The following is a 14,592-nucleotide window of genomic DNA, read 5'->3' on the forward strand; positions in this document are numbered from 1 at the left end:
CCTGTCTATTAATCTATAGATATTTATGAGTAGTCAGGGAAGAAAAATGGTCATCACAAGGAACAAGAGCACAAAATGACGCCTAAAACGCACTAATGCTGCTTATTTTAAGTTTTCAGTTTGACGAGAGGAAGCAAGCGATTCATCACATTTAAGAAGTTGTAACCAAAACAATTTTGCTATAATAGTAAAGAGGTAAACAAATAAATTATTTCTATTTGATGTCAACATAAATGTTACACTGAGATCATTCTGCCACTCAGCATCAATCACAAGAGTCTATCATCGTCTTCTTACTCTTCTGCATCAAACACATCACCACAAAATGTGACCAGGGCCCTTCTCGACATCGTGTTCTGATCTGTCGGCACTCTGTTCTGAGCGCTGACCAAGGCACAGAGCGTTAGTAGCGCAGGAAATAAAGCCATGTCCTGCAGCCTTCCACCAGGGGGCGAGAGTGGGCTCAGTGCATAACAAACCAGTAAACCCAGCGTTCCTTCCCCGCAAGGAGTGGATCAAGGCTTCACTGCCTAACACCGACCCCGAAAAGTAGATGAAAATGAAACGACATATCCAGTGGATGGTGGTATGCCGCCCCCTCGTGGTGGTGCTGTTTTATGTAGTCGTACAAATGAGTGTCTGTGCGCTGCGAGGCTCCGTTTCAGTTTTTCACCAGCAGCATCTACAGGCTCCTCTCAAAGTCTGCACTTTGAAAACACGACATCCTCCTGTCCCTCGGTGGCACCCAGGGCCTCAACGGGTTAAAACCGCCGCGGATAACATTTTGTAAAGAATCACTGTACGCCAGCACATAACGACACAAAAGAGCTAAACAGTGAGCAAAGCAGAGGCGAGCGGGGGGAACCTATCAGAGCATAATGGTTTATTTTGGTGCTGTGGATGCGCTGTGATGGCTCAGTGGATTAGAGTGTGACCACGGTGGACTGAGGAAGTGCTTTTCCCCACGCTGGGTTCACTGCTGTACTCAACAGATTAGCAGCTTTTGTTACACAAGTGGTGTTTTCTCAGAGAGGGTAGGGTGTCTGAGAGGCTGGCGGAGGGTAAAAAGAGTGCGCAGAAAACATACAGACGCACACACACACACACACACACAGGGAGGGAGGGAGAGAGAGGGAGAGAGATGCTCAATTGATAAAAAAAAGGCAGATTGCATCAACACTGTGCTGGTTTCTGCCTCCATCTCACCGGCTTGGGCCTTTTGATGGCCGGGTTGTGTGAAGCCGCTGATCAGCCTCGCTCATCTCCACCCCACGGCGGAGAGGGTGAGACCGGCTCGAGGTAAAGGATCAAGCGTGGGCTCACCCAATAAACCCGACCTCACCCGCCCCCTTCCTCCCGATCACCCCTCTCTCTCTCTCCTACCTTCCATCCCTCCATCTCCCGGCCAGAGTGCATAAATCTGCCCCTCTTGACAGTTGCAATCAACAAGGGCCGTAGTGAACCATGCGTAATGGGCGGTTAAGACAGGGGCGTAGGGGAGCGGCAGAATTTACAGCAACAATTATAGCCCCCATACAACGAGATGCCTGGGGGGGTGGGGGCTGCTGGAGGAGGGTGGCGGGGTGGCGGCGGCGGTGAGGAGTGGAGTGAGACGCGCAGGTACGTCCCCCCGCAGAGCACGGCGCTGCGGGGAACACAGAGGAGAGGGCAGGAAAAGAGAGCAACAATAATGTGTAAGAGATAAATGATGACAAGTGCGAGGAGAATACAGGGATAATCCTCTCCAGCAGGGCTCCCACTAGGTCCCTCTAGCTCTCTCCACCCCCCCCCCCCCACCCCACCCTCTCTCTCTCTCTCTCTCTTTGCGTTTCTGTCTCTCGTTCACTCACACCATCCATCCATCCATCCATCCATCCTTCATTCCGACTCTATCTGTATCTGAATCTCAGTATCTATCTCTCTATCCGTCTTCCGAACCCCCCAACCTGCCTCCGTATCCATCTCTTTCTCTCCCTCCTTCTCTCTCTCTCTCCCTCCATCTATCAGTTTCTCTCTGCCACACGCCATCTCTCTTTTCCTCGCTCTTTAATTCTCTCCATCCACTCATCTATCTATCATCTATCCATTCAATTATCTGTCCATCCATCTGTCCATCTTTCGATCTGAATCTCTGTATCTCTCTCTCTATCCATCCGTTGGTTTCTCTGTCTCTCCGTATCTCATTTTCTTTCTCTTATTCTCTCAATTCACCCATCTATCTATCAGTCTATCATCTATCTATCCATCCATCCATCCATCTTTCAGTTTGACTCTCTCTATCTGTTTATCTATCCACCAGTTGTCCGTCTATGTATCCATCCATCCAATCTTCCAACCTACCAACCTGCCTACCTATCAGCCTCTCTCTCTCTCTTTATACATCTATCCATCTCTCTACCCCTCTCCCTTGATCTATCAATATCTATTAGTAAATAATCTGATCCTGTAAGCTGAGGAAAGACCAGAGTGACCACGGTGTTGATCTTTCCACACACACTGCCTGACCTACTCCACTAATCTCGTATCTACAGTCGTCTCTCTGCATCTGTCCACGACAAAATGGCAGCGTACACCGCTGGACATGACCCCCGGATATGAGCGCGTATGCACGTATGTGCGCTACACAGCCTTAGCCGTTGGACGCCTTTAACGATCAGTCATTTTAATCAACACATGTGACCTTTTAAAACCCATTATGACAAACAGATCAGCCATGAAAAGCAGTGACCTGGTGTGTGGCCCTGGAACGTCAGGCCAGTGCTTCCCAACATGACCCCTCCCCCCCTGCCATCTCTCTCTCCCACGCACACAAACACACACACACACACATCACCACATCAAGGAAATCCCAGAGAAGACCAGACCGTCAGTGGCACAGGGAGGCCAGCGTAAACAAAACACCGCAACTAGTCGCCAAAGAGACGAGCAAGTGTAAACATGAGCGCTGTGATTTGTGTTTGTGATGAAACCGGCTCACATATTAAAGCAAATACAAACACAGAACGACAGAGCGATAATTGGACTTACCGCCACGATATCATCTTTTATTGCACGGGCGTGAAAGTATAAGGTAAAGTGAAATAAAATACCTTCTAATTAGCGATTCAATGTGCAAATTCATTTAGTTTCAATGAGTGGAGAAACTAACAATATCAGTGCTCAATTTCAAATCTAATCTCACCGCACTACATATTAAATTACTGAGCGGCGAGTGGGGGGGGGGGGGGGGGGGGATAAACACTTGGACATTCCTTCTAAACAAGCAGCGAGATTCATTGGGATTCACACACGGAGAGAGCGAGAGAGGAGAAAAAAAAGTTTCGATAAACTTTAGGGGAGAAAAGAGAAATTGTAATTAGACATGAGAAATATTCCCAATAATCAAATCACATTTTGTACTCGGGGCTTTGAAATTAAATTAACTGAGTTCATATACTGGTATATCTCTCAGCCACTTTCTTCAGTCTAAAATGTGTTGCCGGAACACAAGTCCCTGGAGACTAGATAGGAATCTAATTAACTAAGATCAATATTACTCAGAATTTTCTCTCTGTCTTCCCAGCTCTCCAGCTAGCTGTGTCTCCTTTGTCTGCCTGTCTGAGGCTCAGATGAATTTTATTTCTGCAAATGCGTTGTGCGCTGTGACAGAGGGCCCCGCAGACGCGCCGGTCCCTCCCCTTCTGGCCCTGCTCGCGCTCCCATGCGGCCCCACCGCGCTCACAACCCGGGGATGATTTGTTTTGGCGTTTCAAATTACAGCCACTCCCTCACTAAATTAGGAAAACCATTCATAGTCACCACGGAACCCTGGCAAAGTGTTTGGACGCCTTTTATGGAAAGAGGGAGCTTGAAGTGTCGACTGCTGTCTGCAAAGCTCTCTAACTAGTCAACTAGCGAACCCATTCATCCACTTCTGCTCCAGCAACAAACAAGTCTTCACATTCTATCCTCTTATTCTAGCAAAGTGCACCAAACAACACAGCTGAAAGTTCACGCCTGTGCAGCTGAGGCATGAGCGGCCATGTATGTATGTATGTACTGTATGTATGTGGTAAAGAATGATGACTGGGTGAGTGAAAGCTGGCAGATCACCCTCACGCAGCATGGCAGGGGAGGGGGGGGGGAGGAGCCAGTGGTGCTGATTCAGGTGAAAGACGGGAGATTTGGTGCAGGGAGAATAAGATCCCACAGCCATATGCCGTATATAGATCAGTAGTTGGCCTTTTCCTCTCATGACGGTTCAGATTAATTATGATCATCACGTCTCGAGTCTGGGCCCCATAAATCACGCTGACTTTAAAATAATGTAGTCAAATAATTTTCCTTATATGGCGGCAATGGAAATCCAACACCATAATCACCCATCTTCAGAGACGGGGGAGAATTAGATAAAACGCCAGACTCCTTATAAAATCTTTTCTCTACACTGGAGCATAAATAATTACATTTCTAGTAAAGGACGGCTTGGTTGAGAGCCACTCGCAGCCAGACGACAGAGCCGGGTGGAAATGTAAAGTTCAAATAAAGTGTCAAACGGGGACGTGAGACGCAGAGCGTTATCCCGCCGCCGCCGCCGCCCGCAGACTCCACCACATAAATCCACTGGAAGGAAATCTACAAGGCTGTCTATCAGCAAGATAAGTTTGAGCTGCCTGTACCCCACCTGGACACAAATCCTCTCAATCATAAATCTGCAAAGGGAGAGCGGGGAGAGGCCCTCAATCAAGAGTCAACTCCTGTCAACGTGGCCCCTAAGTGAATACGGCGCAAACAGGTATGTACAGTATGTGTACATCACCGCCTCGGCAACCATCATTCTCTATCAACGCAGGTTCGCCGGCCTGGCAGGTCAATCCGCTGAAAAGCACGGGGCGCTGAAGAAAATGCCGTTTCGGGCCGGGAGAGAGCGGCGCCAGCGAGGAAGTGAGAGAGAACAACAAAGGGTGATGCCTCCTCTCTTATCTGCGCTCGCTTCCCCAGTCAACTCCGTCCGAGGTGAGATTTATGTACACGCTGTCGAGAAAATGCTAAACGATAATTTGAATATTCAAAATAGGAGTCAGATTGGGTGTTGAGATTTGATTTTGTGCTGCGTAAGACCTGGTTGGCGCCGCGAGACGGTCCAGACGTTATCAGAGGGTGAAAATAGATTTTGAATCTAGCCAGTACAGCCTCTTACCATGGGAAACTCTTGCAAACGTTGATCAAACTCGAGTTAAGAGTAAACAAACACGGCTGACAACAAGACGGAGCATTTTTTTGCACCAAAACAACAGGAAAGGAACAACTCATGAAGATGGCGTAAACAGGGCCCGTATACTGTTTAACTCTACCCTTTGCATTAAACAGCAAACGTTTGTTTCAGACACAGATGCGGCTTGGGGCGGGGGAACGGGATGCGAGCGAGCGACTGTAAACAGGTCTGACACCGTATTGCGCAACATTTTTTCGCTTACAAATAACTCAATTTGAAATGTGATCCGGCGCGTGGCACATATGTCCTGGTTTGCATAAAAGTTACACTGATTGGAGTGATTAAAGAGCGGCATTTTACATCTCTGTCCTCCATAAAATGGTGCAATGGCTCATAAAGTTATTACTCCGTTGTTTTGATTGTCTTTTTTAAGAGGGGAAAAAAGATAAAAAAGCAACAGGAGGACGCTGCTCACTGATTCATGCTGCTGCATAACTCTGCATTACTTACAAAGGCTTCATTCATAATCCTGATTTATTTCTGCCATTTTCAACAGCACACAAGCTCATGCATTTGTTATGTACCAGTAAAAAATTAGAGGCTTTTCTTTGTCCTCGACTGTTGCACCGGGGGGACTGTAAAAAAGAAAAAAAAATCGATTAGTCATCGTTTTAGTCCTGATGAGATTCCGACACTTCATTTGACGGTGGGGAAAAAAAAGGAATAAAAACAGAAATGATGTGGATTCATTCCTGCTTCTCATCCGCAGAGCGCCTCCACTTGTTTCCTTCCCCGGGAGGATGGTTTTGGGTGCGCGTCCCAGTCCTTAGCCGGGCTGTGTGTGTGTGTGTGTGCGCGTGTGTGTGTGTGTGTAATTCTGGCTTTACCTAACGCCCACACATTCAACAACAGACACAATCGTAGAAGCATCAAACAAGTTACATCTCGTCAAGCGCCTGTGGACACCCAGGGTTTGTTTCAGGCCATTGTTCCGGGAGAGAAATTCGTTATTTCTGGAGGAAGATACCCATCTCTCCCCCCGCCTCCTCCTCCTGCCAGCCCCCTCCCACTACCACCAACCAACTGGCGTCCCCCCCCTCCCCTCCTTACCAACACGCTCTCTCGTCGCGGGGAGTCTGAGCAGTTCTGTACGTTCAGCACATTTCAGCACAGTGGATATTTGAAATGTCAGGACATTTACTCTGCTTATGTGTGGTAGATCTGAACTTCCATACCGCTAGGCACATTCTGAGCCGGCCACATGTATTATTCATCCCGGATGTATACAGGGGCCAGTGCACTTGACTTTGTCAACGTTCTGTAAACACATGCACTAAATTATTGAGGTGTCTAAAGGAGGGCCTGTTGCTCCGGCTGGTGGGCCCCGTGCCATGACAGGTTGGATGGGCAGTAACGAGGAGCTGCGTAAGCACCCTCGGACACCCATTAAAAATGTACGAATTGCCAGCACCCTCTGGCCAGAGGGAGCTTCATCCCACCAGCCGCCGCTCAAGACTTACCTCCGCAACCACACACACACACACACGCACACACACACACAAGCTCGCACAACACGATACACCTGCCAATTCAGTCCTGTCACCTGTCTGGACCACATCACTGTCACCTCCATCAGCCAGGGATGGAACAAGGCGACTGTCACTCCTTCACCATCAGCGTTACGCTCTGATGGCGCCGGGTCGTTACACTGACACTGATGTTCACAGCGAAACGCAGCCCTCCACAGCGCGCGAGTATTTTAAATAGGGCTGCGTAATGGAATCAAGAATATACAGAAGTCTGAAATGTGTGTTGGCCTCGTGTGACCCGCCGACATCGCGCTCCTGACAAGTGTTTGTTCAAAAGATCCTCAATATGATTTTTTTTTCTAATTGTACACAATGCAATAGATAGTAATTTCCTGATGGTCTAATTGGTCCCGGGGGGAGTTTTGTCTTCATCTATTATGAAGAGACCCACAGGACCTTAGCTTTATTGGATTTATGACAGCACAGAGAAAAGATACTAAAGGTTTAATTTATTAGCGGAGCTTTTTTTTAATTGAGCGCTGCAGCAGCTTCCATGACGTTTCATATTCCTGTCGAGAGGCAACCAGAGCCACCCTGATTCGCATCGCTACTAAATGAAACAAATGCCTCAGAACTTCAAAATGACGAAAAGAGATTTGGCCTGACTGACGCTTTTTGGGAGGCTTTTGATGAATCAATAATGTTTCCCATAAATTAAAACTGAAATAAAGCTTGTAAGCTCTGTTCCAGCAGTCTGGTTGATAAATAAACCAATGGTACAATCAGAGACTCAAACCTCGCCCAGCCAGAAGATACCTCATCTCCCCAAAGACCTTCTTGCCTCAGCCGCTCATTTCCCTCTGGTTTGCATGCCTGAACACCGAAAGTCAAAAGGCAGAAGCCAAAGCAATTAGAAAAGCATCTTCAGGCCAAGAGAGGATGTGCCGGAGCACCACAACGGCTCCCTGAGGGACACCATTTAAACCCAAAACATCACCAGCCCCTACACAATTAGGGCCCTGCCATTAAAGGTGATCCATTTGGTTAAAAAAGAACAGCTCTCATCATAAATCTGTTTTTAAGCTGCGAGTAGTTTTTGGCATCCATCTTGGCGAGCATTAGAATTTCAAAAGCATGGGAGAATCAGGGCTGGAAACCGGCTGAGATGATTGCAGTGGTTTTCTTATAGTCTCTTGTGGCGCTCTCCCTGACCCTGCGCCTGTAATCTATATTTTCAGAATAATACAGAGAACCAGAGACGTTCAAGGGCATAACCCTCTAATCTACTCCACTTGCCATGTACTTGGAATGTCCACAACCACTTTGAGCTTGAAGAACTAAACGCTGCACATTATCACCGCGTGCAATTTACCTCAACACTCCAGTTATCGCGTAAACATTACGGCTGCTGAATGCACAATTACAGAAGCCGAGAGAGAAGGTGTGATGTCATTTTCACGACAAAGGAATCCATGAAAACATCTCAACGTTTCCCACAAATATGCAGATATTCTGCGTCACATCCTCGTTCAAGCAGAGTCTGAAGCCGGCTGAAACTAATATCTACATTAGTGTAGCGTCATCTGCTAATCAGACAATTTCTCAAGATCTCTAGAAAATCTTCTCATTCTTTTGGGAAAACAATGAAATGAATCATCAGGCTTCACGTCCTCCCTCGGCACAAAGACACAGAACAAGAACACATGATGAATACCAATACATGGGCCTTTCCTACTTGACAAGCTTGTGAGACGGAAGGCACACACGCGAACGCAAACACCATCCGAGAGACGGGGGGGGACAAACACGGTGCGGATGCTCCTTCCACAATGATCAGTGACCTCCCAGGCTTTGCAACACAGTGCTAAATGAGCAACTTTCCTCTGCGGAGTAGTCAATAACCACACAGCCACAACGATCGTGTCAGCGTCCAGCTTGGCCAACATCTCCCCCCACCCCTTCCCTCCCCTCCCCGCTCCCGCCTGTGCCCCCCCGTAATTAATTAGTTCGTGTCTCCTCCGCTCAGAGAGAGAGGGAGACAGCACCGGGCATATGTACTCATCCATTACTTGTGCTATCCAGGGGTCAGCGGCCCTGGCGAGGAGCCGTCTGCCCACTTCAACTGCAGAGCCATTTCGGAAAATTGGCTTTTGGGTTAAAAAACCGTGGGATTAATATCAATCAGTGTTAGGAGACAGTAGATCTATAAGGCGGAGGACAAGTTGTCCACCGGCAGCACTGTTCACTGGGCTCAGCGGGGAGTCGCGGTACCGGGGGCCGTCCCCTGTTCAGTCTCGCTCCAACAGGCTTCAGCTTTGTCCATCTGTCTCTGTTTCCTACGTCTTTCTAAACTCCAATCAGCGCAGCGGCTATTCCCATATCTCCATCTCGCCGCTGGCATCTCTCCCCCACCAATACCACCGCCCCGCACGCCTCAACCCCTCCCAGCCCCAAAAATAAAACCCTGTGCGAAAGTCTCATATCGCCCCGATGTGAAAAACAAGCCCTATCTCTGGGCAGGGGAGAGAATCAATCTCTGCTTGCTCTGTGGAATCCCTGACCGCCAGATACGAAGGGAGGGGGTGTTCAGCACATCAGTCTTACCCTCAGCCGCACGCTGCCTTTTTGACTTTGTGCTGACTCAGGATAATAACCCTAACACCTACAGACAAAAGCCCGCCGCCCTCCTCCTCCTCCCCGCTGCCGATCACCGTGCGCTCGCCGTTATCGATTCCCACCCCAACCACCCTGTGGGCCCGCGCGAGGTAAGAAGTGCACAGCGCATCTGTATCAATCTGTGTATTTCTGTAAGTCTGCACTTTGAGCATCTGCGTTGTCTGTGTGGGGTAGCATTTTAATCAAAGCCGGCACATCAGATTAATGGAGAAATTTGATAAACGTCTCCTATTCGCCGCCGAATTTTGCCGACTCAGGACTTTCGTCTCGCAGCAATGGGAAATGAAGAATTAGAGCGGAGACGAGAGGAGTGAGCTGTTTGAGGTCATCCCTTTAAAAAATGACTTTTAATCAGAATTAAAGCCGTCTGCAATATCCCAGTGATGATTTCATTACCGGGGGAATCAAGATGTCATCCATTTTGGAGACGGGACGTCAAAGAAGTTTTTCAGTGGGGTCCGGATCTCGCCAGCGGCTTTTGCAAGTTTGGAGCAGCTGCCGGCAGAACTAGTCACAGTCGTCAAAGACAAGACAGGTCTCATAAAATATTCATGTTTTAGATTTTCCCTCAGCAAAGTAAGCCTCCACTCGTTTAATTCTTAATGAGCATTAAATATCCCCCAACAAAAACTAATTGAAGTCCCTTTAACTGTCATGGTTAAGATTACAGGAATTGAGTTTGCCAATCGTTATCTGTCTTTAGTCATTACCAACCTGTAAAAACCTGCTAATCCCCTATAAAAGCTCTTAGTAATCAACACGGCCATAAGTCAAATGTAAGGAAAATACAGTTTACTACAAGCAGACGGGCGAAGTGAAAGCGCCAAAACCCGTTGATGTTCTTCTTCCTCTGCGTACGCCCATTTTTCATCTTTGTCACATGGTGGAGGAAGACACGAAGAGGACGGCTAAGTTTCATGACAAATATAGATTGGTTGTTTTCTTGCTCTCTTTTGACATTGTCACAACGGCCGGGATAATATTGATGGTGAAATTATTCTATTTATTAAGTAATCTTTCGCGAGGCAGGATTTCAATCGGCCGTCTTCCACCGGCGACCAAAGTGGCACTTTGTGGGCACGTTGAACCGTGTCGCCGCTAAGCGAGGCTGACATGTCGGGAGATGAAAGTCTTGTCATTCATTTGCCAGTGACAACCTGTGTATGCTAATGTCCAAGCGTCTTTAGCTCAAGAGGGAGGACAGTTCTGCTGGAGACGGGCCTGGAGGGAAACCAATGGGGACGTACAGTAGAGACGCGCTATCTACCGCCGCCGATGGATCGCAGCGATACGCTGCGAGAGGCAGTTTGGGTCTGATGTCCAAGTTAGGTGGTCAGAGGTTTGCGAGTGTAATCCTTTGTAGATCACATGTGATTTGATAAAAGTGCGTAGGCATAAGCACCTAAGGGCCAACATGTAGAAGAAGAAGAGTAAGAAGGCATGCTGTATGTTGCTTAGCTTCAATGTTAGTTGCTTGAACTGAACCTCTGACCGTTCCTGTTATTTGATAAAGTATTCCCTCATTTCTAATTAGTTACAATTTGGTGACATTTCCTCTTCTGATGATTGTGTTTTTCTTTTTGTGTTCAATCAGAACTGTGTTGCCTGCAAGTGTACCATCAACTGGTCAAACATGTGTGTGTTCCTGCCTTAGGGATTTAGTTTCCTCTGATGGTACAGAATGTAATGGTGCACTGGTAGTAAAATCCCTGATGCAAGGCCTTCAAAGTGGATCGGTGCCTTTGTTTGGTCCTTACATCTCATCTGAAAGCCAGTGGAGATCACATCGTTTTTTAAAATAGACAATGGTACGGAATCTGTGCTCGTCAATGGCCAACCGCAGACGAGAAACGCTCAATGCAGCCGCCTCAAGCCAAGGTCTAGTTCCTGTCACCTGGCAACCGTGGAAAATACTAAATTCTTCAAATGCTGCGCATCAATTGAACACGCCTGTGAGCAGTATTGACATACAGTTAGCTTTTCAAGTATTCACAGGGGCTGTTTAGAGGGCAATGATTGCACCGTATGGATCTCTGTTTGTTCAATGTATTAATCCAGTGGATTGATACATTAGATAGGTGTGTGATGTATTTACTGGTTAATGCAAAATCTATCACATTTGCCATCCAAGGGTCAGTGCTGCTTCTCTTTTTTCCCTCCACGCTTTGGTTCCGTTCAGCGGAGCGTTTGCTCGTCTGTTTACTAATTGTCTATTTCGACGTCAGATTGCGTACAGTTCATTAGAAAAGCCATTATCCCAGCGTCTGCTTTCAGAGTGAGCGGCCTATTCAACAGGCTGAACGAGGACGAAAAATGTCCAGCATACATTACACTAATTGTGCACATCTGTTAAAGCAGTCGCACATTCTGATGACTTTCAGCCGGCGCGGATGAGCAATTTTGCTGAAAATTGTGTCCATCACTTGTTTTTGCAGCTCCTATCAATCCCTCAGCCCAAACAACGTGATCCATGTTTGTTTTGATCTGCTCACTAACACGTCTAATCAGCGCATACAGCACAGAACCAATAGCATGAAGCTGCAGGAGTGATGTAGACATTTCAGCATACGGTTCGGTGCTTTCCTCTGACTGTACCTGCTCTGAAATCACCGGCTCAGACTGACCTAGTTAATAAAAAGGCACATTTGATCCCACGAACCGCTGCTTGTTTTTGGCTCTAAGCTACCGCGTGTGTTGACGGCGTGATCAAATGCGTCGGTGCAGACACCTGACATGCTGGTATTACTTTCACAGCAGCTGTCACTGCGGTCTGCAAATGATTGACTTACAGCAGATCTGCTATCAGATTAATATTTCATCTCTCACTTAATAGAAAAACAGATGTTCTGCAGCCGCGTGCGCTGGGAAATAAGCTGTTGGTAATGTATGCATTACTTACAGCCAGCTAACTAAATTTAGAATGAAATATGCATCTGACAGATGCCTCACAATCAAGTTCCAAAAGCCTATAATGGGATATCGACAGATTTCATTTATGCAGGGCAGACTGACCTCATTGGGGGAACTAATAAAACTTTTGGTACATTCAACCGGAAAGATGCCCGGACTGTATTTCAGTCTTAGGCAGCTCTCTGGGTGCCCTTTAAAGCATTGACCTCTTCACAGAGTGAGGGCTCCTATGTGATTAATACTGCCAGGCATTTATTGGCACGCAAGGCACTTTTACCAATAGGTCACCTGCTTGACCTCAGAGCAAGCATGGGGATCGAAACTGAGTGGACAGGAAACTATATGGCTTAGGGTGGTAACAGCAGGCAAAATACTAAAAAGGCATCTCAAACTCATAACCATCCCACTCATATAAACCTATCTGGGTGCACACACACACACACACACACACACACACACATACACACACACACACACACACACACACACACACACACACACACACACACACATACACATACACATACACATACACACACACACACACACACACACAGATCCTTAGTCTCTATCACATTCACCAAGACCCACCCACACAACACACACAGCCCGGGGCATAAAAGGTTTCTGCGGCCAGAACACAAACAAACTCATTTGTAACCTGCCATGACACACTCCAACACACACACGCACACACACGCGCGCACACACACAGCAGAAAAGCCAAGTAACATTACTCCTGTGCGCAGCTAGATGGATCAGACTGTTTATCAGAGGCTCTCCACCAGCTCACTGTGAGAAGGATCATAATGTCAGCAATCGATTCCATGGCAATCAATATAGATACCTATTCAGATATCTATTGATGCAATTTAACAGGGACATTAGTCCGAGTGCGAGTAAATGTCAGGAGTTCTGCTAAACAGTGTTTTTAGGTCACATTCGGACCGCGAGGCGTCTAAACGATGTTGGGCAGTTACACAAAGTTAAGCGACTTTAAACGCTGGCGTGCGAGAGGAGGAGAGATTCCAAACTGTTTTATTCTCTATCAGGTCAACAAGCTTCTTAAAATAGGAAGCAATCCGTCTTGCATAAAGCGGCAGAGAGCAGGAGCATCAGAACGGGAATAACAAGCAACCCCGGAACAGTGATGCTCGCAACAACATATACACACTGCGGTTTATCAGCAGTAAATAGCCAGTGCCATGTTCCTGTGCTCCTTAATCATACTGATGCATGTACACACACACGTACACACAACTGCACCAAATACACAATCAGTCACACACGCACACACACACAAGCTCTCTTCTTCTCTATCTTTCAAAGACGCGCACACACACAACGCTCGCTCTCTCACACACACACACACACACACACACACACACACGCACACACGCACACACGCACTCATTCGCACATTTTTTCCCAGACCAAAGGAAGAGCTGACTGCAACATTTTTCTCCACTTCAAAAAAGTAGCCAGTGTCAAAATGATAAATGAGGGATCATGAGGGAGAGCGTGCATACTTACATTAGACTGCACAAGAGCTTCCGAGAGCTGCAACGCCGTGGACAAGCGCCGCTTTCACGCGCGTGCATTCCGAGAGCAACGCCGCCGCGTGACACAGTAGAAACCCCGCATGCAAATTACACGCCGCAACAGTGATTAGCAGCGTGGCGTTGTTATCATCGTAACAACGCCTCCGACACAGCGAGCGTGCGAGGGTGTGTGACCCGACATTACGAGCGGCCAGATAGGGGAATGTTGTTTTCCTTATACAGGTGTTGGCTGGCAAAAGGTTGATTGCTAATTTCCCGGAGGTGAATACAACCTGCAGATGTATACGTGTGTGTGTGTGTGTGTGTGTGTGTGTGTGTGTGTGTGTGCGGTGAAACATCTGAGCGAGGCCTCCAGACTGCTGATGCGCGGCGGCGTGGGGATATTTTCAAACATCATTTATAACATCATTCCGGCGTCAGTTCCAAAATGGCGGCGGGAAGATTGATGGGTGGCGCCGGCTGGTTAATATGCGTGATCGGAATGATACAAACCGCGCAGCGTTTGTTGTTATGAGCGTGCCGCCGCCGCCGCATGCTTCCACGCTGCAGAAGACGAGAGAGCGCTCGCCTTCCACGAGATCGACATTAATTCCAATAGAACAGATATTGACGTGCGTGCATTCCCGTCTGTCTGTGATGTTTCAAATGATTACAAATGGCCGTCCTCGCACTGAAACAAATCGGCGTTTGTTTGCTTCTTTTTGCACAACTGTTCTAACGT

This window comes from Genypterus blacodes, unplaced genomic scaffold, assembly GCF_046128005.1.
Source record: "Genypterus blacodes isolate CSIRO-AG114 ecotype Tasmania unplaced genomic scaffold, CSIRO-AGI_Gbla_v1 ptg000022l_1, whole genome shotgun sequence".
Taxonomy (NCBI): Eukaryota; Metazoa; Chordata; class Actinopteri; order Ophidiiformes; family Ophidiidae; genus Genypterus; species Genypterus blacodes.